Below are 25,849 nucleotides of genomic sequence, written 5' to 3' on the forward strand. Positions count from 1 at the left end.
TTGTACACAAACATCCACATGTTACATCTTGATCAAAAGGCTTCTTGAGCCAAAACATACAAAAGAAAAAATCTACAAAACTAAGAAGTATAATCTTCAAGATGAATACAAAACATGAAACAAAACACATATTCCACCAAACTTAGGCAACATCACCTTCTTATTCATCATCTGCACATATATAAGGGAAAGAGGTGAGCTAAAAACTCAATGAATAATATAAGTAATAAAAGTTTGAATGAATGATATCCGAGATTTTTATCAAAACAATACACATCATAGCTTGCAACAAAATCAAAGGATGATCTGAGTCATCAATCAAAGGCTTTCAAAGCTTCAAATTATGTTTACGAATATCTACATAATACAAATAATGAACATTCATTGCTAAAACAAAGAAATAACCGACCCGGAATCAATTAGACAAGCCCACCCATCTATGGCAAATGAGATATCTCAAATAAAGGTACTAGTTGTATTAAAATCTCCTAGCACACAAGGACCTTTCAAGAACGTCATTAAAACAAACATAATACTTGATACAAAAACTAAGAGATAATCATTCATGCTTGATCAAATATTTTTTCGAAACAAAGCAAAGCTTTTATCTAAAACAATACAACATAACTTTATTAAAAATATCACTCACAATAGCTCTTTGGTCAAGGAGAAATAAGGCAAAGATCCAAGACCTACAAATACATGGTAAATCCCGTCGAATGCACTTCAAGAAGACAATAAGAGATGCTCAAAGATGGTTATGTAATGCAATCTCAAAACAAGCTTCAAATGAGTAAAATAGATCTCGATATTCTTTTCAAAACCAAGTCAAACCAAAGCAAAACATGTTCTAAAAGTTAAATCAATGTTTTTCTTCTAGGATAAGCATGTTGGGTACAAACTAGGTCTAGGAATGGATGGACAAAGAGGTGCAGGGCCGAAATGACCTAGTTAAGTGAACTTAAGAGGTCATGGCCGAGGTGTGGTCTTCTTGGCCGAGTTGTGAGCTGCCCACCCAGAATGTTACAAGTTGGTCAACAAAGTTGTGCCATGGTCGGCCTAGGTGTAGACCAAGGTACAAGTGAACATGCAACGTAGGCTAAGGTGAGATGCAATGCTTGGCCTAAGTATGAGAGCTAGACAAGAGTGGGCCTCGGTGACGACACTCAGGGAATAATGAAATCTGAAAATCTAGGTTTCCTTTTAAAGATCATGAAGAACATAAACATGAAGAACATAAATGCTAAAATTATAACTTCTTATTTAAAATCTAAGATTTCATGATATGAATTTGCAAACATGGACCTGGGTACCCATACTTGAAGATTTCATGAAAATAAACACAAAAGCATAGAACTTGTTACAATTTTTGGATCAAAACATGATTTTTCTTCAAGAACACAAGAACATCACTTTTTTCTCCCTAAAACAAAACTTCAAATCAATGCATGGCTCATGAATCATGCAAGATCATGCAATGTGATCAAATTGACATAAAGAACAACAAAAATAGATCAAGTGTCTAACTTCAAAACACAAATCAAAGTTCAAAGTCTAATAATCAAGCTTAGAAAATCTAACTTTTTCTTCTTCCTAGAGCTGCTCTCTCTGCAAGACAAAGATATGGCAAATGATATGGGTTTCTCAATTGCTCGCTAACCAATACCCACTACTGGGACGCGTGGCATCATTTGGTCAAATCTCTTCAAAAATGTATTTGAATAAAAGGACAAGAGTAGGTCAAAGCGTATACAACAAGTAAGGTGGCATTGGTACACTAACAAGGCAAGGATCCGAGATCAAACATAGTATTCAAACAAGTGAAGGATAGGTGAGGTCTTCCTGATCTCGGCTAAGAGGGGTAATACTTGGCCTAAGCGTGACACACCTCGGCCTAGGTTGTACAAGACATGGAACAAGGTTGCTAGGTGTTGGCTAAGGTGCACAACTCAACAAGAAGGTGCCCAACATGGCTGCAAAGTTCAAGGATCAAGGTTTTCGGATTGCTAGGTGATGCACACATTGGCTTAAGTGATACATACTTTAGCTAAGGCGTGAGGGTAGAGGTGGAGTTAGAGGTCAGCCAAGATGGTTCCAAGATGGCCTTAGGTGTTGTCGCTCAACAGTTTAGGTATAAGAGGTTCAAAGATGTGAACTAGGTGTAAGGTAGAAAAGGTAGATAGCCTAGGTTCAACGCACAAAGCATGGAACAAAACATGGATCTTATACTTAGTCAAAATACAATAGCATCAAAACAACACAGCATCCCACACTTAGACAAAATATCAAAGTTTACAAAATGCAAGCTTAACAAACCAAAATCATATAAATTCTCATGAATATGACTAAGGCAAAAATGAGGGTTGTTATAGTGCCTCCATACACAATTAGATGTGAGTTCACATAACTGCATTCTTTATATAATCTAGAACTAATTCGTACAATTTCATAATTCTTAAAATAAGAGCACATTTAATCATTGTATGCAATATCCAGAACTGAAAAGTGAAAACAGAATGGTTGACTCACCCAATGTCATAGTCTTACTCCATTTGGTTCTGAAGTTCTTCCGCCTGTTAATCAATAGTACGAACGAATTAGAAGAGAACCCAAATTATAATTCATAATGGCGTCAACAATTATTTTGACGTGTATAAAGTTGATAAACGTACAGTATCTTCACCAATATCATCTTTAGCCTCAGGAACCTTGGGAGGCTAAAGAAGTTGAAGAAACTTTCACATTTTTCAGTCTTTGTAATAGGTTTAGCATTTTTAGACCCCTTCTTTGGCTTTTTCTTAAGGATCTTCTGAGTCTAGCATTTATTAAGAAGTAAGCTATATGAAACTTGTGTAGAATATTTATGTTTTATCTGAAAGATCAATTTGATAAGAATCTATATGTGAATTTTAAACCAAAATTTAGTTTCCAACTACTTTCAAACATAATTCACAAAAGATCCAATTACTGGTTCATTCATTCAATAGGGCCGATTTTTTGGTGAAAATTAACTCACAAAATTCATTCTAAGGTTATTAAATTTATTTCTCAACTAATCACTTGAAAGAGAGAACTCAAGTGTGGATCTTATACCTACTTTTGACTGGAACTTGCTTATTTTCGACCATATTGATCTATTATTATGGGATTTGAGACATTTTCCATCCACACATTCCAAAGAAACAATAATAGCAAAAAAAATCTGACATCTTAACAATTCAATGTCTTAGTGTGCATAAGCTATAATAGCAAAAATCTTTAGCTTGACATGTTAACAATCAATGCATGCAAGCTATACTATAAAAATGTAAGTTTCAAATGCTTCAAAAGAACCAAATTAAGATAATATAACAATTAAACATCTAACAACTATAAATCCATTGATGGACTTGAGTCACTCTTATTCAATATTAAAAAATATAAATATAAATATAAATATTTATATTTATTATTTATTTGCAGGAGTAGGCACTCTTATTAATTTGAGGGACCTGTGGAGCCCACCACAGGTCTTGTTTCAACAATCTGAACCGCTAACCTTTCAGGACTTCTTGAGTAGAATAATATTCAGGCAAAAAATCAACATGATTGAATATCAGTAATTATATATTTGAATTATATTTATTTTAAAAAAATAGACAACAAATATAATTTCAAGAATAACCATTTATTTCGGATCACCGAAATTAATTCCAAAATGAGCTTACAAAGTCTATATGCTCTCTCAAGTTGGAGATGACAACATGAGAGAAGCCAAACTCAATTACAAATACATCCCCTTAGATTTACTTAAAATATGGATTATCCCCTATAATTTTGAAAATTACAAATATAATTTTTGTCAAGATTTTTTATTTAACAAAATTAATACAACAATAAAAATACTTGAATTATTAATTGAAATATATTTATAATAGTATTAAAAACTGTTAATTAACGTAATAATTTATTAATAAAATTGATCATTTGTTATGCAACTAAAAACTTGAAAGGGCGAGATGTAATTTTCACAACTACATGAGATAATTTGTGTTTTAAACAAATCTCAAAAAACATATATTTTCAATTCACTTAAAATTCAAATATCCTGTGCAAATAGCCCATGCCTTGCACAGGCATATTTACTAGTGTATCTACTATAAGTGATACTTGCATTTTGCTATAGTACAAGCAGGTGTGCTTTTTGGCATGTTCATACTCAAAATGTCCTCTTTCTCTATTTCATTTTCTTACAAATGTGAGGTCCCTTATTAGAATTTACCTTCACATTTATCTTTTCACCAGTTCAATCGGTAGTTTTCTTAGAATTGTAGCATCAAATTGTTGTGGTTTTGTCCTTTGCAATGGGTTTAGGGGTCTTTTAATTCTCTTGATTTAATAGATTATTGATTGGATTAATTATATTGTTTATCTTATTGCACATTTCATTTGTTACCCATATATTATGAATTTACAATTCCCAAAAAATTATGGCTCTGTTTGGACATGTTTTCAAATTACATTTCTACCCTATCACTCTTGCTTCACGTTTGGATACGACTTTCAAAATAGAATTCCACCATATCATTCAAAGTACAATTCGAGTTCCCGTTTGGTAGCTTTGTTCTTCATTTCTCCACTTTCAGCGTCTTTAGTCTTCTTTCTCTTCCTTTCTAAAAAGCTTCCATGTTTATCATCTCTGAAAAGATTCATGTACAAAAAGAAATATACAGGTGAACTAATCTACTCGTCTTTCTCTGTTTCAAAGGTCAAGGTTGAAGATTCGTCACGGGTAGTGTTCATAGAGAACTGAGACCATTTTATAAATTATGTCTATGAACCCGCTCTCTACTTATACTATCTCCCACAAATCAGGTGAGTTACAATTTGTGCATCGTGGAAGATTCATTCTATGGGCAACCAAACAACGACGACACCGAGATCAAATAAATCACAAATTTATTTCAAATGTTTTCTTACAGGTCACTGATTTTCTAAATCATCCCTAATGTTATTCCTAATTTTTTTTTGTCTCAGGTCAAATTTATCAAACCTATTCTTGAATAAGACGACTACCAAAGAGTTGCACGTTCAGTCACTGTACCCACTCCATCACTGGTGATAATTATTCAACTCCCACTAATCTGGTACGTATATCCTTCAATCATCTGTTTTGTAGAGATGAGTTCTGAAATGGTTTCTGTGAAGTCCAAACGAGTATAGAGATAGTTTCTGATCTGTCTGAACTCTTTGAACAGTTGAAGCTGAGCCGGTCGTCCCCCGGGTTATCCGACCGGTCGTCCCCCGAGTCATCCGGCCAGTCAACCTCTGTGCCCATCCTTCTCTTCTTCTGCTCTTCTTCTTCTGCTTATTTCTTCTTGTGGTCTTCTTCTTCTACTTATTTGTGGTTATTTGTTTACTGTGTAAACTTGCTTCACAAACTTTTTACAGACAATGTTATGTGATTTTTATTTTGTCTCTGTTTTGGCCTTAAAATCATCTGCCTTTCCTACAGTTCAAATAAACATTGATGTTATGTGGTTTTTATTTTGTCTCTGTGTTGCCCTTCAAATCATCTGCTTCTCCTAACATTATTTAGCAAGTTGAAGTAAACATTAATGTTATGTGATTTTATTTTTTTCTCTGTGTTGCCCTTCAAACCATCTGTTTTTCCTAACATTATTTACCAAGTTCAAATAAATATTAATTTTTCTTCGTACATAAATAATTGTAATTGGTTTTTGCTCTGTTATTTTTTTATATCCACTCCAGAGTAGTTTGCTCTGTTATTTTTTTATATTCACTGCAGAGTAGTTTAAATATAAATTGTATGTTTATAGATGGATGGAAACAATTCAGATGACAATCAAGATACAAAAATGTGGACTCCCTAAATTGTAATGAAATTAATAAACATGTTGAGAGAAGAGGTTAAAAAAAATCAAACAAAAGGCCGTACTATGGTGTGAACAATTAGGCATTAGAATCATTTTGCAAACCAGTTGCGCAATCTGTATGGATTTCGGTATACAGTAAAGCAGGTGCGACAAAAATATCAGCGATTGAAAGCTGATTACCAGACGTTTAAGCGACTGCAGGCACAGACTAGTTTGGGATGGGATCCCATTGTAGGCACTGTTGTTGCACCCGATGAATTTTGGGATAAGGTTTTTCATTAACCTGTACCATTATCAATTTTTTTTGTAACATTTCATCACACGTACAGTATGCTTAATTCAATATTTTCAATTGTTGTAGGCTACCAGAAATGTAAAGAAGTTTAGGACAAAAAGATTTGAGTATTTCCAAGAAATTGTGAAAATTGTTGTGCCACAGGGGCCTTGTCTGGTGCATCCACACAAAGAGCCCTTGACTCAGATGAAGAAGATGAAATGCTAAATAAATTTTGGAACCCTGAAGTTGGTGGGAGTGATGCCGCTGAAACCATTCCTGTTGACTTATTTGGCGATGAGTACATGGATCCAGCGAAAGGCAAAAGTCACAAGAGAGGCCCTACAAGTAGCCAGATTGACAGTGGTCGTTCCAAAAAGTCACGATCAAGTGGGTTCGATGATGTGTGCGCAACTTTCACATCCTACGTATAGGCAAAAATAGAACATTCACGTGTAGGATCAAATGACACAGAGGCTATAAGTGCAGGTGGTGATGAGTATTCCCTTGATACATGTCAAAAGACATTGCTAGAGCTTGGGGACATACCACTGGTGCAGTACGTTAGGGCACTGACGCTGTTTAAAGACAAGGAATGACAAAGGTTTTTTATGCGTACTCCTCCCCATATACGCCTAGCTATGATCCTAACTTTGCAGTGAAGTGAGAAGTTGTGTTTTGATTGAGTTAGCGATTCTCCTTGTTATTCTACAAGATGATTTGATGATTCCTGATTTGTTTTTTATCATTTTTTTTCATCCCATGAGATGCTCTCTTTTTTCCATCTTCGTATGTTTATTTTTATTGAACTTTTAAGTAGTTTCTGTTTTACATCAATATGTTGTGTTATTACAAGATGACTACATATTAAACAAATTTTCTTCTCTTATATATTTTAGTGTATGCTGGTAAATGACTAAGGCCGACTATTTATGTAGCCACTTTTTAATTCAGTTTCACCAATAATGGTAAGCATGATGATGTTGTCAAACACTATTTTATAATTATGCTTTTACTATGATGTAGACGAAACAATATGTCATCCGACACAGAAAACAATGCAATGGAGATCTTATCAGGGGAGGATAAGGTTATTGAAGATTTTATGAATTTTTTTATAATTGCTTTCATGCGTGACATATCAACACGTCAAGTAGTCGGCGACCGCAGCGAACTTGTCCATTCAAAGGTGATGATTATATCTTCAGCTTATTAAATGGCCATCCAGAAACAATGATGGACATTATGCGAATGGATGCACAAACATTCATTTTATTGAAAGACACCTTACTTCAAAATGGCTTTATCGATATTGAACATATGCATATCAGTGTTGAGGAATCGCTTGGAATTTTTTTATACACTTTCGCACAAAATGATCGCCATTGACTACTGGCAGATAGATTTCAACACTCCACGGAAATAATTTGTCGGCACATCAAAATTGTTATGCGGGCATTGTACAAGCTTGCATCAACGGTTATCAAACCACGTAACCAAGACGAGATACCGACAAAAATTTTAAATGACAGGAGGTTTTTCTCCTGGTTCAAGGTATGAATTTAATGATTGTCCTGTAAGTTTTTAATAACAATAAGGGATGAATTTTTTTTTTCTTCTGTTATAAAAGTAATATCCAAGTTTGTTTCGCTTTTAATGTCAAACAAATATCTTTCAATTAGGATTGTATCAGTGCTATCGATGGCACATTGGTGGATGCATGGGTCCCTGCTTCAAGACAAAATATATTTCGCGGTCGCAAATCTACGGTATCGCAAAATGTACTCGCAGCTTGCGACTTCGACATGTTGTTCACATTTATTAATTCTGGATGGGAAGGTAGCGCTAAAGACAACGCTATTTTAGTTGACTCTATTACAAGAGTTGATCTACAGTTCCCACACCCACCCAATGGTGAGTGTTACAAAATAACATACGGTACACTTTTTGAAATTATTTTTTTGTACATTTGTTTGACAGAACAGTGCATTTATTGTTTACATGTAGGCAAGTATTATTTAGTGGATGCAAGTTTCACGAACATGCCTGGATTTCTTGCCCTATTTCATTCCCAACGCTATCACTTGTAAGAGTTTCATGGCCGTCATTATTCAGGACCCAAGGAATTGTTTAACCATCGACATTCGTCGTTACGCAATGTCACAGAAAGAACATTTGGTGTTCTGAAGAAACGATTCCCAATATTGCGGTCCATGCTAAATTACAAGTCTACAAGACAAGGCCCTCTCATGATTACATGTTGTGTACTGCACAATTGGATCCGTTTGCATGCAGATATGGACCCATTCTTCATGGAAGCTGATAATGAAATGGCGGCAGAAGCAGAAGTAGATGGGTTTGTTGGAGACCAAGCTGACTATGTTGACATGTCACAACATGGATTAACGTAGCAATCTAACTTTAGGGATGCAATTGCTACTGCTATGTGGCAAAATCATGTTGGCCATGGATAGATTTGTGATGTGAACAATGCAAGTGAATATCGTAGTGACTAATGGTTTTAAATGAATAATTATTTTACTAGTTTCAATCATTATGACACCTTTATTACATAACTTCGCCCACTTTACATAACTGTGAATTTAATGACTTTTTTCCTCTTTTTGTAGGATAACTAACAATGAGGACGACGATTGGGCTAAATGGCAATTAAAGGAAATGGAACACAAAGATCATCACATGGTCAATCAACAAAATGTTATTACGTGAATGAAGACACTTAAATATGTTGTTGATGCAATGTATAATATGCAGGGTCAAACACTTTATTCAATTTGATGGTTGAATGATGCATGCAAAACTTGTAGTTTATGATATTCATTCAGTTTATGATGTTCATTAACCTTTTATTAAAAAAAAATGTTGGCCATGGATAGATTTGTTATTAATTTTAATTTTTTTATTAATTTGTAGACGACATTTTTTTCATTAATTTATTTTTTTCATTTTATTGAAATTTTGGCTTTGTTATTAATTTTAATTTCTTTTTATTAATTGTTTTTTTTTTGGTTCATGTTATTAACATATTGGCTTTGTTATTAATTTTTATACCAAACAAGTTTTTATTAATTTTTTTTTTCCTTTTTATTAAAGAAGATGTATAATTATTAATTTTTAACTTTTTTTATTTCATTTTAGCTGAATTTTTTTTCTTAATTTGTTTTTTTCATTTTATTAAAATAATGGTTTTGTTATTAATTTGTAGACGCCATTTTTTTATTAATTTATTTTTTTCATTTTAAAACAATTTTAAGGCTTTGTTATTAATTTTAATTTCTTTTTATTAATTATTTTTTTGTTCATGTTAACATAATGATTTTGTTATTTTAAGATATTATACCAAATAAGTTTTTATTAATTTTTTTTCCTTTTTATTAAAAAAATGTATAATTATTAATTTTTAAATTTTTTGATTTCATTTGAGCTAATTTTTTTTAATTTATTTTTTTTTTATTTTATTAAAATAATGATTTTGTTATTAATTTTAATTTTTTTATTAATTTGTTGACTTTTTAAATTTTAATTTTTTCATTTTATTGAAATGAAGGCTTTGTTATTAATTTTAATTTCTTTTTATTAATTTTTGTACGATTTTTTTTTAATTTCATGATATAACTCGCAAATTGTTATAACATTGTCATTGGTTAATTTTACAGTGCAAAAAAAAATACTATTCATTATGTCAATACAAAATATTACAACAAAATGAGAAAACAAAATAACCACAACAAAATAAGAAAACAAAATATAATTACAGCACGTATGAACCATTTAAATGCTCATCGAAACAAGTTAAGCATCATTGTCAGGTGGTGGTGGAAGTGGAGGGAAGTAGTGATGGTACACCTGAGTGACTCGATGGTCAATCTGGTCAATGCGGTTCCTTGTCACTTCATCACGTTTCCCTGAGTCTACACGAAACTCACCAAATTGTTGAATTAGTGAGTTCTGAGCGGCGGCAAATTCATCGAACTGAGTACCCAATGTATTGACCTGATTAGCCATTTGTTGTTCCCATTGTAGGCGTTGATTGTACCGTTCTTGTTCCAACGCTAAATAATCAGTCCAGTATTGGGGTTGTTCATTTGGTGGCATGGCATTGTCATTGGGTTCTTCTTCATCAGGTATTGGTTCATTTTCAAAATTAATAAAGCCCAGTAAGTTTTCAGCACCACCAGCTCGGGTCAGTGTGTACTCAGAAATTGATGAAGTGATTCTCACATCTACTTCACACCTTCAAGGTTGACATGATGCGCTTTGAAAATTTTGGTTAACAAAGCTCCAAAAGGTAGTGACCGGCCACTGAGAGTACCAAGATTTGCAACCATAATTTCTTTCAGTAATATGTAGCATAAATCTAATGTTTGTTCAATTTCAAAACAATATAGCAAGTAACTATTAAAACATGGAACAACATCAAAATGTCCTTTTTTGGGAGTGACATTTTCAACTATCCATCGATGAAGAATACGAAGGTGGGGTTTTAAATGTCTTGCTTGTAAATTAGTGCCGGTAAATCGGTTCTCAGAAATTGTGGTATAAACCTCAGTTAGATCACCAACAATGTTAGCTAACTGAGCCTCAGTTTGAAAATGGCATTGCAAATCTCCTGTTTCAACTCCAATAATTTGTGTGAAAGTGCGGGGGTTGAGTGTGATTACTTTCCCCTTCACATAAGAGGTCAGACTGCACTGTTCCACTTGTCCCTCAGTAGATCTCAAGTGAAGGTAAAATAAATATACAAGACGGGGATATACCTTATGTGGTAAATTAGTTAAAGGTAACCATCCCATCATATCCAGTCTGCCAAGCAACAGTGGATCATATTGAGAAGGTAGATTTACCTTTCTCCCCGTAACAATTGGTCGATTAGCAAAATTTGAATAAGCTTGTTCGTGATTATATGTGAGAAAATCAACAGTTGGATAGCGATGATGTTGTTGCTGTGGTTGACGTTGTATAGGGTTAGAGGTTTCGCCACGTTCGGGTCTCGCTCTTTTTGCTCTCGGCATGATGACTGCAAAAGTTAAGAAAAATGTATAGTAAAATATATGATGTTGGTGTGAAAAAAAAAAAGGAACAGATAGGCAAACTGAGCCTTTGCTAAAAGGCAACCAACAGATAGCAAAACTAAGCACAAAAGGCAAACTGGTGGCTGAAACCAGATGACCGGTGGGATGACCGGCGAGATGACCGGCCGGTTGACCGGCGAGATGATCGGCCGGTTGTCCCGTATGGTGGATTCTTCACCTTCCTGCAACTCAGCTCTGAAGCTATCAAGAATATGAACTGTGGTTCAAACTAACCTCTTCTCTCTTCCTTCACACGGATAGTTACACTGAATGTAGTCAGTATTGTACGGTGAAGAAGTTGCTCAAGTTATTGGAATGAGATGGTGTGGTTAAATGAATGCAGAGATACTGACTTATATAAAGGCTCAGGTTCAGAAGGGTTTTTTTTTTTTTTTCTTATTTACTTTTCATTTCTTTAGTATACCGATCATTTTTTTTCCTTATTTTTAATTTCTTCTGTATACTGATTACTGATTATCTGTGCTCGTTTTTGGCTTCTTTTTTCTTTTCCTTTATTGAACAGTGATAAACTGACACCCAGCATAGGAGAGGGTTGGTCTATTTGATGAGCGAAATTACACTATTACCATTTTCATTTTATTCTTACATAACAACCTGCCATTCTATGAAAGAGGGGCGAATTGGTCATTTTGTAGACAAATATCACTCTGACCCCCAATTATATGAGCTTCACGGGTGGGTGAGAGTTAGGTGACAATAATGAACCTACAAAAAGAAACGATTTTTTTATTAAATTAATAAAATTTAATAAATGAAAAAATATTGATAATGTTTGGTAACATTTACGTTTTGGATTGTATTTAAAAATATTGAACACACTGATTTTTGTTAATTTTTATCAATATGTAATCTCCAAACTTATTGACTTCAACAAAATTTTTGAAAAATATTAAAAACGTATTGCACAAAATGTTTGTACAGGCCTAAAAAATGAATTGACAGAAAAATTAATTGACATAGAAGTTATTTGAAAAAAAAATTATTCAAAAAAATTACTTAAAAACAATTAATTGAAAAAAAATCATTTTTTTATTTGAGTATTTTAAAAATAGTTTTGTTATGACTGTTGATCAAAAATACGGATATCGATATATGAATTGTGTGTTTGATTATCAATTATAGGTTGAATTAAGTTTTGAAAACTATTTTGAAAACTCATCACCAAACAAATTTTCTTATTTCACATGTCATATCAAACTTTCAAAACTCAATTCCACATACAATGCAAAACTCAATTCAACACTCTATTCAAAAACCATAACTAAACAAATTTTCTACACTCAAATCATAATTCCACAACTCACAAACTCAAAATACAACTCATACTCTCAAATCATATTTACAAAACTCTACCAAACGCAACCTATATATTTTTATTTATAATGTCACACCTCGAAATTAACATCATTTTATTAGTTACCAATTCATTATTATCATTTGATTCCATAACTTTAATAAATTCCGGATAAATAAAGATAACAAATTATAAATCAAAAACTCATCTATTTCTTGCAAATCAGTCATCTCATTCATTACAACAAATTACAGTACAAGCTATATATATATATATATATCAAATTGCCATAAAGACTTACACATTTCAAGGTTAAGGGCCTTGATCACAAATAAAATAAAATTTTATCCCAGTAATGTAGACACTCTATTTTTGACCGTCCTCAAGACTCGGATGTTCTTGCAGGTATATCCAGTGACAAGTTTGATTGCTCATCGAGCACTCGAATTCTGCGGCGGAGCGCCACAGGTTTGAGCTTTCTAAACCCCGCATCAATTCTATCTCATTTTTGGACCATGTTTTGGTCTTTCCAGCTTGTTGCTTTTGGTGCACTGCCGGCCATTTTTGGGCACTACCAGCCATGGACTTTGGCATGTCGGCCATTAATGTGCCATGCCGGCCATCAATGAGGCCGGCCGACCACCAGTACATCAGTAAATTTTTTTTTTTGATATTTTATGCCAGCTGTTACACAGATTAGAGCATCTGTTTGCACGTGGATGGTTAGATCTTTTCAAGAGGATTTTGTATCTTCTATAGATAGAAGTCATCCTCTTGCATGTATGGGGTTACAAAAATTTTGTGAGTAAAATTTCTCTCTCTCTCTCTCTCTCTCTCTCTCTCTCTCTCCTTATTTTGTGCTTGAAAGTGAGAATTCTCTACATATATGAACTAAGACCCTTAGCGAAACACCTTCATCTTGGAGCTGAGGTTCTTGGAGGCCTCGTTTGAGCTCCTAAGGTTGGTTTTAGCTCAGAGTTGTGGCTATTTTGTTGCTGTGCTTCAGAGGTATAAAGTTTACCTCTTTTAAGCTTTGCTTTAGTTGATTGCTTGGCCATCTCTTTACACTGCTTTGACCTGATTTTTCAACCATAAAAAAACTCTATTTTTAAGGTTTTAAAATGGTGGATTGAGTCTTGTTGAGTTAGGGGGTGGTTCCCTCTTTTTGCTCTCTGGCTTGTGAAGCCTTTTGTGCCATTTTTCAAAGCTTTTAAGTCAACTTTTTTTGGCCTTTTAACCACTGAATTCCAAGAGAATTTCAGTGGTGAAAAGTATGTTTTGAGATCTAAAATAGGAAGGGGTGGCTGTAGACACCCTATTTTTAACCGACCTTAAGACTCAGACGTCATCAATTGAGCGCTCGGCGATGGTGCATGTTGTGCTCGTTTAAAGGTTTTGGAGTTTTGGCTGAGAGCCTTGCCTCCGGGCCTCTGAACTCTTTGTGCTTTGGCTCGATTTGCGGACCAAGTCTTGTTTTTCCTTCCTGGAGGGAGGGAGTGGTCTTGTAGACCATCTCTCTGTGGTCGTATACTACTTTTTGTGGTCGTAGGCCACTTTTTCCGTTTGGAGACTAGTTTCCGATTTTTGGAGCCTTTGGCTGCGCACCTTGTCTCGGGACCGCTTAACATTCTTCGTTTGGCATGGTTTTTGAACCACGCCTTGTTTCCTCTTCCTAGAGGAACACTGTGGTCTGGGAGACCACTTTTGTGATTGCATACCACTTTTGGTGCTCATCAGCTAGTTTTCGAGGCTTTCGGCCGCGTGCTTTGCCTCCCGATTTCTCGTCTTGCATCCGTTTTGGTTTGTTTTTGGTATAAGCCTTGTTTTCCTTGTTTGAAAGGTGGTACAAGGGTGGGAGACTAGTATTTCTCCTGGCCGACCACTTTTTCTTTTTCCAGCTAGTTTTCTTGTCAGAGAACTGGCTTTTTTGGTCTTTGGGCCATTTTTTCTGGTCGACCACCACACCACCACCTTGCATTTAGTGTGTTGACCTCTCCCAACTATGGCTGACCAGTTTTTGCTATGGTTGACCACCTAAAGTGGTCGGCCGACCACTTAAACTAGCAGGCCAGTGGTCGGTTGCTTTTTGACACTTTTTTGGAGATATTTTCCTCTAGCTCAGCTGGAGGACATTAGACTCATCCTTCACATGTATGGAGGGATTGCTTTGGTGCTTAGCTTCTCCTAGAAGCTTTGTCTTTCCTCTTCTAAAAGAGGGAAGCTCCTCCTCCCTCCTCTAGGTTTAGAAAATCTGATAGAAGAGGATAGATATAGTGTTGTATCTATATTGCCTTGTTTGCTTCATTTTTGTGCCTTAAAGTGTAGATTTGTCTTACTTTAACACATAAACACACAATCAAACACCATCCTTTTGCTACTGAGGTGCTTAGGGGATAATTTTGGTGTTCTTGGGTTGCCTTGAGCTTGAAAAACCTGCTGGAGATGCACTTATAAAGAGGGTCTTCAAGGGTGAGCTTTTGACCTTTAAATCTCCCTTTATTGCTTAAGATTTTAGCCTATATTTCATGCTGTTTTAAGCTTAGCTCATAACTGATAAAAGTTTGATTTTTGCATGCTTAAAAAGTTTGTTTAAGATCACTTTTGTGTTTGGGATTGTTTACCCCCTTTTAGGCCTTGTTTGGCCTTATTTTTGAGCCTTTTTTGTGATCTTCGGGACCACCTTGTATTGGCCTTTTCACCACTGAAATCCAAAGTGTTTTAAGGTCCTAAGAAGGAGAGGGTATTGTGTCTTCTTTACATGCCTTAATATGCCTCATGTTTGAGCACCTTTACTAAGCTTGTGTTAGCTTGTTCTTAGTAGGTATTTGTGGTTATTTTGCTAAGGCATACCACTGTTTTTACTTGTCTTGGTCACTCCATGCATGGTTAATGCACTTGTAGTGTAAATCACACACACTAGCTTTGTATACTTCATGAAGTAGCATGTATTTCTAGCCTATGTTGTGTCCATTTCAGCATGTTCTTGGGCTTGTTTTACCATGTCGTACCTCTGTTTAGGTTTGGTTTGGTTAGCCTTTGCATGCTTCATGCACTTGTAGTGCATTTCCATGAAATAGCCTAACATGCATCATGTTGTGACATGTCATTCTAGCATGCTTTTTGGTTTAACTTCATGAAGCTTTTGTCCATGTTTTAACATGTTTTAGCTCTGATTTTAGTTGCTTTGGCCATGCATGACTTGCTTTGTATAGCTATGGTTCAATCTAGCTTGTTAGCTTTGTACACCAAGTCCACTAGCATGCTCTACTTGGCTTATTTAAATGATTTGGCATCATTTGTTATGTGATTTCAGTCCATGTTTCATGGCCATGCACTTGCATTTATCACTCATTCAATGCGTTGGAGGGTTTCCCCCTTTATGCCTTAACATGAACCATTGCGTATGCCTTCATGCCTTTGCTTGCGAGCCACCATTTCAGTGTTTATTTGGGGTTATTTTATCATGATATAACTCTGATTTTTATTTCTTAAGTCATTCCATGCTTGGTCGTAATAGGTGTAGTGTAATCCGCCTTATTTGCCTTGTATGAATCATGCTTCATGCCCTTTTTGCTAGCATATTTTGGCTTCCTTCCATGCATGTTTTAGACTCATTCTAACATGTACTAGGACTGTTTAGGGTTGCCTTGGTCACATGCTTCATGTTTTGTATAGTTGTAGTATAAGTGCCCTTGCTTGCTTCAAGCTTTGAGCACCATTGCATGCTTCATTTGTGTCGTGTGTATGATTTGGCATCATCTAACATGACATTTCAGAGCTTACAGCATGCTTTTGTTCCCACTTCATTCACCTTTTGAGTGCCTCTAAGGGTTGTGCATTTGTTGCCTTGTTATGGCCTTAGCTTGCATGCCTAGGCCTTTGGGCCCTCATCTCAGCAAGTTTAGGTCCTTGTTTTGACCTACTTGAGCTCTGTCCATGCTTAGTTCATGCATCTGTGCCATGTGTTGCATGCCTCCTTTGTGTTGCTTTTTGCTAGCTTTCATACTTTAGGACCCTAACATGCTTTACTTATGTTGTTTGAATGATTTGGTATCATTTCTTGCTTCATTTCAGTGCACTTAGTGTTATTACACTTCCATTTTTGTCACTCATCGAGCACTCTTAAGAGTTGTGCTCTTTGGCCTCTTTGATGGCCAATGCATTGTGCATGCATGCCTTGCTTTATGTGCCTTCATTTCATCACCAATGGCCACTGATTTGGGCATGACTGAGGTCTTCCCCTTTTAGTTTAAGTCCATTGAACATGCCATGTATATTGCATTGAGTATGCCACATTGTTCATCGCATTATGTATGCCTTGTACTTTACATTGTGCATGCTTAGTTCACATCATTGCATTGTGCATGCTAACTGATATTTGCATTGTGTGTGCATGTCCCTAACATTGTTAATTTGTCCTTGTAGCATTGCATTGTGCATGCACGCATTAGCATTGTTCGCATGCCATTAGCTTTGTTAAGTTAATCATGTCACATTGCATTGAGTATGCCATGTAGTTTATTCGCATTGTGTATGCCATGCTTGCTTGCATCGTGTTTGGAATAGGTGTTAGTCCAAACACGGGAAACGAGGGGCATTTCATACTTACAGTGATGAAACGTGCCTTAATTCCCAGTCACCGATGCTCTTGATCATCCATGATAGAGTTTTAGGCTTTATGTGTTTACTTGTGTATTCGTTTTCATATTGAATTGTGTAACTTTGCCTCTCGACCATCATGCATGAAAATGCACGATTGGTGGCCCGAGGGTCGAGAACCACACCCCCCTTGAGTTCATAACATGATAGGAGGGTGGTTGTGCATACATATCTTGCAAATACATTGCCATGCCCTTTCTTGCTCTCTGTTGCAGAAAACTGGAGTCTGGCAGCAACAACTGGTCGGCCAGCCAGAAAAAGTAGCTAGCCGATCACTTTTCTTGGTTTTCAACAACAAAAAGTGGTCGGCAGGGGTTTGGAGAGACCAAAAGTGGTCGGCCACCCTCCCATTGGATTCCCAAGGTGAAGTTTCAGCTTTCTGGAGCTTGGTGCAAGTTTCCGAGAACAAATGAAAACAAAGGCAAATCGAGGCATCGCATTGGATTTCTGAACGAGGCGACCGAACATGCATCCAATCTTCTCCCTCTGAGAACCTCTTGATTTATTGCTTTCCTTAGCTGCCATGCTTAGATAGCTGGGTTTTGCCTTGGTTTGTACTTTAATTAGTTAATGCGTTAGCTATTCGATTCGTTTTATAATAATTAGTTAACTAGGATTAATTAATTAATTTGTTGTGTAATAATTAGTTTAATTAGCTTAGATTAGCTAGTTAACTTCTTATTCGGTCTCTCCTTCGAGAGAGCCAATTACTGTAATAAGCGTGTGTGTGTGTGATGTATGTCTTCCAATCCCCATTTCTTTCTTCCTTTTACTTAACCCTTACGATGGTTAGTTTTAGGGCATATTTCATTTAGCATACCTTATGCTCGCATGTCTACATCATTCATCTATATTGCATGCACCGGGCTCGGCGTATTATACTAACTGCATTGTATTTCAATTCCTATTTAAATACATGTATGAAGTTGCATTTCACATGACATTTCTAGAATAGCCGAGCCTATTTTAGTTACATTTTCGCATGTGTTGCATTAGCCATTTTAACATGAACTAGGATCATGCATGATTTCTAACTAGTTCTCTGTTTTGGCTCGGAGTACACTTTGAGTGTTTACGCTTTAGCATACTGCATGTGTGTTAATGTTGCCATAAAAGCATGCTTGCCATGAGGCTATTTGCTTACGTGATTAACTGCCTGAATGCCTGTGGGTGAAGGTTAGATTACTTGAATTGGGATAATTCATTGAAATCCGCATTTTAGCCTACTTACGAGTAGCAAACTTCAAACCATTTTCCAAACAAACGGATATGCGATGCTTGGTTCCAAATTAGGCGATCTAGTCTATAGTTGTTTTGCTGTGCACATCACATAGTAATTCTAGCTAATTAACCGGAATAAGAGCACATATGTTTTCAAAAACAAGATATCATGCTTAGTACAGGCCGATCTTTGATCGGGCAAGCGGGGGTGCTCATTAAATGACCTTCCCCAATCGTACCCAAGTTCCCAAGCCGAGGCAATTTTGGTGATGACGGACATGTAGCCTTAGGCACAAGTCAGGGTTTCCTAAATCCCCCCAAAATAAAATATTTAGGTGGCGACTCTGTATTTGGTAAAGCAGTCCATGTTTGGCACTTCTTTACAAAAATCAGTTTTCCAAAATGATTTGCCGGATTCGGACTCTTTGGTGATTTATCAATCTCACATCGCACATTGTGAGATCAGACTAAGAACCGTGACATTTGAGTCCGAACTGTAGCATGAAGCCCAAGGGCGCGTCTACAGTGGCCTCCCCTCCTTGTGTCTTGTTTGCAAGTGTAGATAGCCTAACATGTGAGCATATTTTTCTACCTTTTTGTGACTTGATCTCAGCATGTTTTTGCTATTGATTTAGCATGGTTTAGCTCTATTTTGAGCTGTCTTGGTCATATGAGCCTTGTCTTGCATGGTTGTAGTGCAAAGGGCTTCACTAGCTTTGTGTTTTAAGGCCTCTAACATGTTTTGCTTGAGATGATTGCATGTTATAGCATCATTTGACATGTGATTTCAGTGCATATATCTCTGTCACACTCTCACATATTCCACTTTTTCATTGCTTTTCAGAGTTGTGTTTTGAGCCTTGTTTGTGAGCCAATATGCGATTATGTTTTTCTTGCTTTTTATGCTTTAATCTCAGCTTATTTTAGCCACTGTTTTGGCATGTTTAAGCTCTATCTAGAGCTGGTTTGGTCATTTGAGCTTGGTATTGCATGCCTCTAGTGTAGTGCTCTTCACTAGTTTTGATGTTTTTGGCTCTTAACATGTTGTGCATATGTTGCTTGCATGTTTTAGTGTCCTTTGCATACCATTCAAGCACTGAAAAGTCTGCAAACTCCCTTATTTCTTCACTTTTCATTTGCTTTGAGGGTCGGTTAACCTTAGGATTGTGTTTAAGCTTGAGATGGAGCTTGTGCTCAATGGTTTTAACTCTCTTTTGAGGGTTCCTCCTAACCAAAGGCATGATCTCTCTCATGTCTTAAATCATCTTTTGGTTGACCCCTCTCTCATTAGAGGACACTCATCTTGGACTTAACCGGTTAAAGAATGGTTTGGTAATCCTAAAATGAGTAAACAAAATGAATCAAGTAAAACATGACCAAGATAAACATGTTGTGTTTGCATTGCATTGTGTTCAGTCGGACGTTATATTGAACACAAGGTAGATTGGTCCATTTCAAACTCAAAGTGATGAAATGAGCCAATCTCCTTTGTCTCCATCGCCCTTGATCATGCATGATAGGGTAGTGGTTCTTTGTGTCATACTTGTGCATTTATTGAAAGTGTACAACTTGGATCTTTGGCTATCATGCATTGAAAATGCTTGATTGGTGGCTTTGGATCCAAGAGTGCCACTTCTTTGATGTTTTGAGATGATAAGGAGAGGGCACAGTACAAACATACCCTTGGAAAACCTTCAATTTTCCTCTGTTTGTGCTCTGTTGCAATTTGGTGATTCAGCACACTAGTGGGCAGCAATGGCTCACTAATGGCCGGCAGTGGCTTCATCCTTGGCCGGCATGGCACATTTTTGGCCGGCAGATGGCTGGCAGCAAGCACTCATGGCTGGCAGGCCACTGGTGCATTCCTCAGCATTGAATTGGTAAGGTGGAGTAGAGAGTTCTTGGAGTAACCCTGCAAACAAAGCCTCTCAAGAGCAAACCGGAAGGCTTTTCGGGGCGAAAACCGAGTGCATGCATCCTTCATTTCCCGAAGCAGAGCTATGGCAGTGTAGTTAATGCTTTACATGTTTAGTTAGCATGGTTTTGTAATTTAATTAATTAGTTAAGTGTTGTAATAATTAAGTAGCTTAGCTTAGCTATTTCTTTATTTTGTTTTGTAATAATTAGTCTAATTAGTTTAATTAGATTAGATTAGTTAGCTTAAGCTTAGTGTAGCTTAGCTTATTCATTCAAACCCTCATTCGAGAGGGCACAATATTGTAATATGCAAGCGTGCGTGCATGTGTGCATGTCTTCCAACCCCACGTCTTTCTCATTTTTATTTAACCGCTTTCGATGGTTAGATTAGGAATCACATTTTGATTAGCATACCTTATGCTTGCATGTTTGTATCTGTCGCGCCCCAAACTCGCCCCTAGAAGTTTGGCAACGAGACCGGCCAGTAATCCTAGATTACCACAGGCCTTGCTATACAAAACATAAATAAAAGGGGCTCGCGGAAGCGAAAACAATAACCACTAATAGTCCAAAGAGCTGTGCATTTATATGAACATACATTACATGCCAAAAATGTCAATTTATCCACTACATTACATCACATATAATCAAAATTCATGTACAAAACATAGGCTCACGCCATATGCACAACCAAAACTAAGCTTCCTAACGGCCTTCCTAGGCCTAGCCCCAACTCGGAGGCACCAAAACACCGGGTAGGCTTCAAAACAGCGGCTCGGCTCGAGAACCCGCCTAGGCTTGACTTCCAGAATGCTCACCTATAATACATAATTACAAACAATGAGCTAGAGCTCAGCAAGTAACATAACAGTAAAGAGGTTAGTGAACGAAGTCCGACATTTTCATAAATCCACAATAAATCAATCATAAACATATATCAGTCATCAGTCATCATAAGAACATACGTAATGGCATACTCCACAGAACCTTTCATAACAGTCTATCAGTCAACAGTCTACGAGATCTCGTAACTAGTCATGGGCTTGTCCTTCCATGCCGTTCCCCATGACTCATGACGCATGGGCCTGCATGTTCCCGCCCCCATGACCCAACTATCTATGGATGCCATACTAGATTCGCAAATCAGGACATTCATTCACGGAAAACATTCTCATTTCAAAGCATAGCATAACGTAATACATTTAAAACATAGTTCATAATAACATATCTTTATAGAAATGTTACTCACAGAGGGTTTCTGAAACCGAATGCACGGTCTTCAAATCTTGACCTGCAAATATCAACATATCACACATTTCTCAATACACATTATCATTAAATCCTGTAATTCATGCACTTCATTCTTTCCTTTACTTCATTTCATGTTCATTCTAATCTTTCTTTACTTTGATTCATACTCATTTCATGTTCATAAGATGATAAATGATGCAATTAACATGTTAAAATCAAGTCTGCAACTTCTCCAAAATTTTCTTGAAAAAGGCCTTCCCGCTCGAGCGCCACTTTGGCCGCTCGAGCGTACTGTAAAAAGTCCCAAAACTGCTGGGAGGCTGTTTTCACCGCTCGAGCGGGCTTCCCTCCGCTCGAGCGTACAGAGCAAAAATCCGAATTTCTAGTTCTTCTTCCAAGCTTCATTCTCCTCTTTACAAAATCACTTTCCACATTTATGAAATCCAAGACCCAAAACACTTAAAACCCATTTTAAATCAACATCAAAACTTCAAATCAAAACCCATATGGGACAATAGAAATTCAAATCTTGGAGTAAAATAGAGAATCGTAAACTTGAGCATAAAAGCTTCATTTCGAAACATCCATGGAGGTTTCCTTCAACAATGCCAATTAACCATAAATCATACCATTTTAAAGCTATGATCTTGTGTTCAACATGCTAAATACCACGAATCAACAATCAATTTCATGGAAATCTTACCTTAACCACTTAGTTTGGGGAAGATTTGAGCTGAACCCCCTTTTCTCTTCTTCTTTCCCTTTCCTTTCTCTCTTCCCCGAGTTCTCTCTCTTTCTCTCCCTAGATATTCTCTTTTTCTTTAGTTTGAGTCAAATGAGTCAAAACATCCATCCTTATCTATTATATAACAAAATAAACCATTATGCTCAAAACACTTAAGCCAAACACGACTTACGAATCAGACGAAATTCAGTTCTCAATTTATTTCCTCAAATGGTTCTAAAAATCCCCGGTATCACATAGGCGTGCTCAATTTCGTTTTCTGAACCCATTACGGTCATCAATTTCAGTCCCGAAGTCGTAATCTCAACAGGTATTTTCTAAGTTCAACAGATAATCTTCAATCAAATCATACTAACACATAATTAATTACTGGTAATCATCGTATACGGTTCTGGGTCGTTACAGTATCATTCATTTGTCTTGCATGCACCGGGCTCGGCGCATCATTCAAATTGCATTGTATTTTAATTCTTATTTAAATACGTGTTTCAAAGCATGTTATCAAATTGTTGCATTCATATGCCATCTTAGATAACCGAGCCAATTTAGTTGCATATTGCATGTGTTACATTAGGCATATTAACATAGTTAGGATCATGCATTGTTTCTAACTAGCTTTTTGTTTTGGCTCGGAGTACTCGGTAAGCTTTTATGCTTTAGCATATTGCATCAGTGTAATTCCCATAAATTCCATGTTTCGCATGCTTGTCATTAGGCTATTTGCTTAAGTGATTAACTGCATGAATGCCTGTGGATGAAGGCTTAGTTGCTTGAATTGGAACAATTCAACGAATATGAGTTTTAAGCCCACTTTACGAGGTGGCAAATCATGTTTTAAGCCCACTTGAGGGTGGCAAATCTGAAATCTGCATTTTAGCCCACTTGAGGGTGGCACCTTCAAACCATTTTTCGAAAACAAACATGAGTTGAGTTGTTCTAATTCTCGCGATCTTAGTCTATACTTGCTTGTGTGCGTCACATAGTAATGTTAGCTAATAATCGGAATAAGAACACATGTGTTTATAAAACAACATATCATACTTAGTAGAGGCCGATCCTTTGATCGGGCGAGTGAGGGTGCTCATTTCAGGACCTTCCCCTCTCGTACCCAAGTTCCCGAGCCGAGGCAACTTTGGTGATGACGGACACGTGGCCTTTGGCACGAGTCAGGGTTTCCTAAATTTCTCAAAAATAAAATATTTAGGTAGTGACTCTGTAATTTGACAAAGCAGTCCATGTTTGACATTTTTTGATTCAAAATTGATTTTCCAAAACGATTTGCTGGATTTGGACTCTTTGGTGTTTATCAGTCTCACATTGCACTTTGTGAGATTAGATTCAAAACCGTGACAGGAGTTTGAACTGTAGGACCAATTCGAGCTCTCCGAAAGGGGGGCGCAAAGAAAATCGAGTCCACAGTTTTTGGCAACTCTGCTGGAGATTTAGAGAACTTAACTCGAACTCATGATATGTTGTTTTATCTACATTTATGTGTTTCTTTTCATTGCATTTGCATAGGTGCGCCTAAGTCGCAGTGTTTGCCATCTGCTATTCTTGAACGGTTTGCCGGAGGCTTGCTTGGAAAAAGTGTGCCAAAAGGCTGACCGGTTGCGGGCTCTGCCACGATGGGAATACAAACCTTGGATCTGGACTACCGTCGTACCATTTGATCCTCCTTTCACTTCTCGGTGTGAGGAGTGAGACGTATATTAGGTGGTCTTGCTGAGGCACCCTTTTTGACCAATTGACCTAGTTGCATATCGGAAGCCTTAGTGACTGTTCCAAACTAGGACAGGTTGCTTACCCAAATGCAGGATTGTATGAAACCGCATGCATGCGTAGTGAACCCCTAGTTCCTGACGAAACTAGGACAGGGAAACCCTACCTCACTATAGGGGTGTTTTGGCTCTTACTTGCTTGATATGTGCTGTTAGGGTGTCTCTACAGGAATGTATGTATCAGTTGCAAGTCAGGGTACTAGTTTGAGGGTATCAGTGTTGGGGCAGAAAATTTGGGGGCAGAAATCAGTGTTTGAGTACAGTTTGTCCAGCTTATGATTTCAACTATATGTTGTCTCTATCTAAGCCGATGTGCTGTGCTTTTGCTGATTGTTGTTTCCTTTTTGCTTTATTTTTCTTTTTGCAAGGTAGTGTTTCACAATTGCTTCTGACGAGGCAGATACCCCCCGAGCACTCTGGACCAGGGTTAGGAGGATTTACCGATCTGAGGATCTTATTGGAGGACAACCAGTGTTGGCTTCACTACCCCCAGTTACGAGATGGAAAACAGTCAGGCATAGATCACCAGTTCAATAGTCGTCAATTCAGCGGTCACTATCTGCTTTACCTGTGCGCAGTTAGGCCCAGTTTTCTGCTTCCACCTCAGAAAGAGAGTGTACACCGAGTCTGATAGATCAACACCCTTCAGACAGTATGAAGGATATGATGCGTCAACTCCAACAAACTATCAAGGCCATGCAGCAGGATGCTGCTCGCCAAGCAGAAGTTATCGCTCGCCAAACAGAGGTTGTAGCCCAGCAGGCTGAACTAATTGCTAAGCTTCAATAGCAGCAACAACCACAACAATTCTGCTTCACACGCCTGCCTAGGGTTCTAATACCCGAGGATACAGCTAATGTCCAGGAGAATACGAACACTCCAGCAGGGCCAGTCCCACCTCAGACTTCCAAAGCACTGGCGTACCCAATGGACGCACCGTTCGAGTTTGAGGTCGATCCTACTGCTTTGAAAGTAAGCAAGCTCGAGAAGCTGTTCAAACGGTCACAGGGAGTTAACTCGATCCCAGATATAGAGGACGACTACACAGATTCGACGGTGACATTGCTGGATAGATTTAAAATGCCTCATATAGACCGCTTCGACGGTTCAGGTGATCCCATGGTCCACTGGAGGCTGTTTTCAGATATTTTGCGACCGATAGGCCTGGCTAGACTGCAAAAGCTATCCCTCTTTGGCTGGACCCTATCGGGTATTGTGGCTGTCTGGTATGCTAAACTGGAGGATTCAGTGAAGAGGAGTTGAGAAGAGATGGTCGAGGCCTTTGTCGCCCAATATTCTTATAACACTCAAATCGAGGTCACAACTCGTTATCTCGAGGCTACTCGGCAAGAGCCGAAGGAGGGCTTCTCCAACTTCGTCACTCGGTGGAGGGCCAAGGCCTCCATGATGACCACCAGGCCGGCTAAGAAGGACCAGATAAGAATGGTCGTTCGTAATCTGCAACCAAAGCTGATGTAGAAGATGATTGTCTTACCCCTCCCTATATTTGCCGACCTTTATGAGATAGAGGTACAAATAGAAGATGCTATGAAACAGGGTCTGATTGACCATAAAAAGGAGCAGCCCAAGAGGGCGTTTACACGCAGTTCAAATATGGCTACGAGTAGCAACGCAGCTGTGAGGACTTCTGATGTTGGTATGGTCACCACCACACCAAAAATAGTTACACCGTTTATCGGCACATCCAGAGCCACCCCAC

This window comes from Camellia sinensis, chromosome 6, assembly GCF_055761805.1.
Source record: "Camellia sinensis isolate YWXY chromosome 6, ASM5576180v1, whole genome shotgun sequence".
NCBI lineage: Eukaryota > Viridiplantae > Streptophyta > Magnoliopsida > Ericales > Theaceae > Camellia > Camellia sinensis.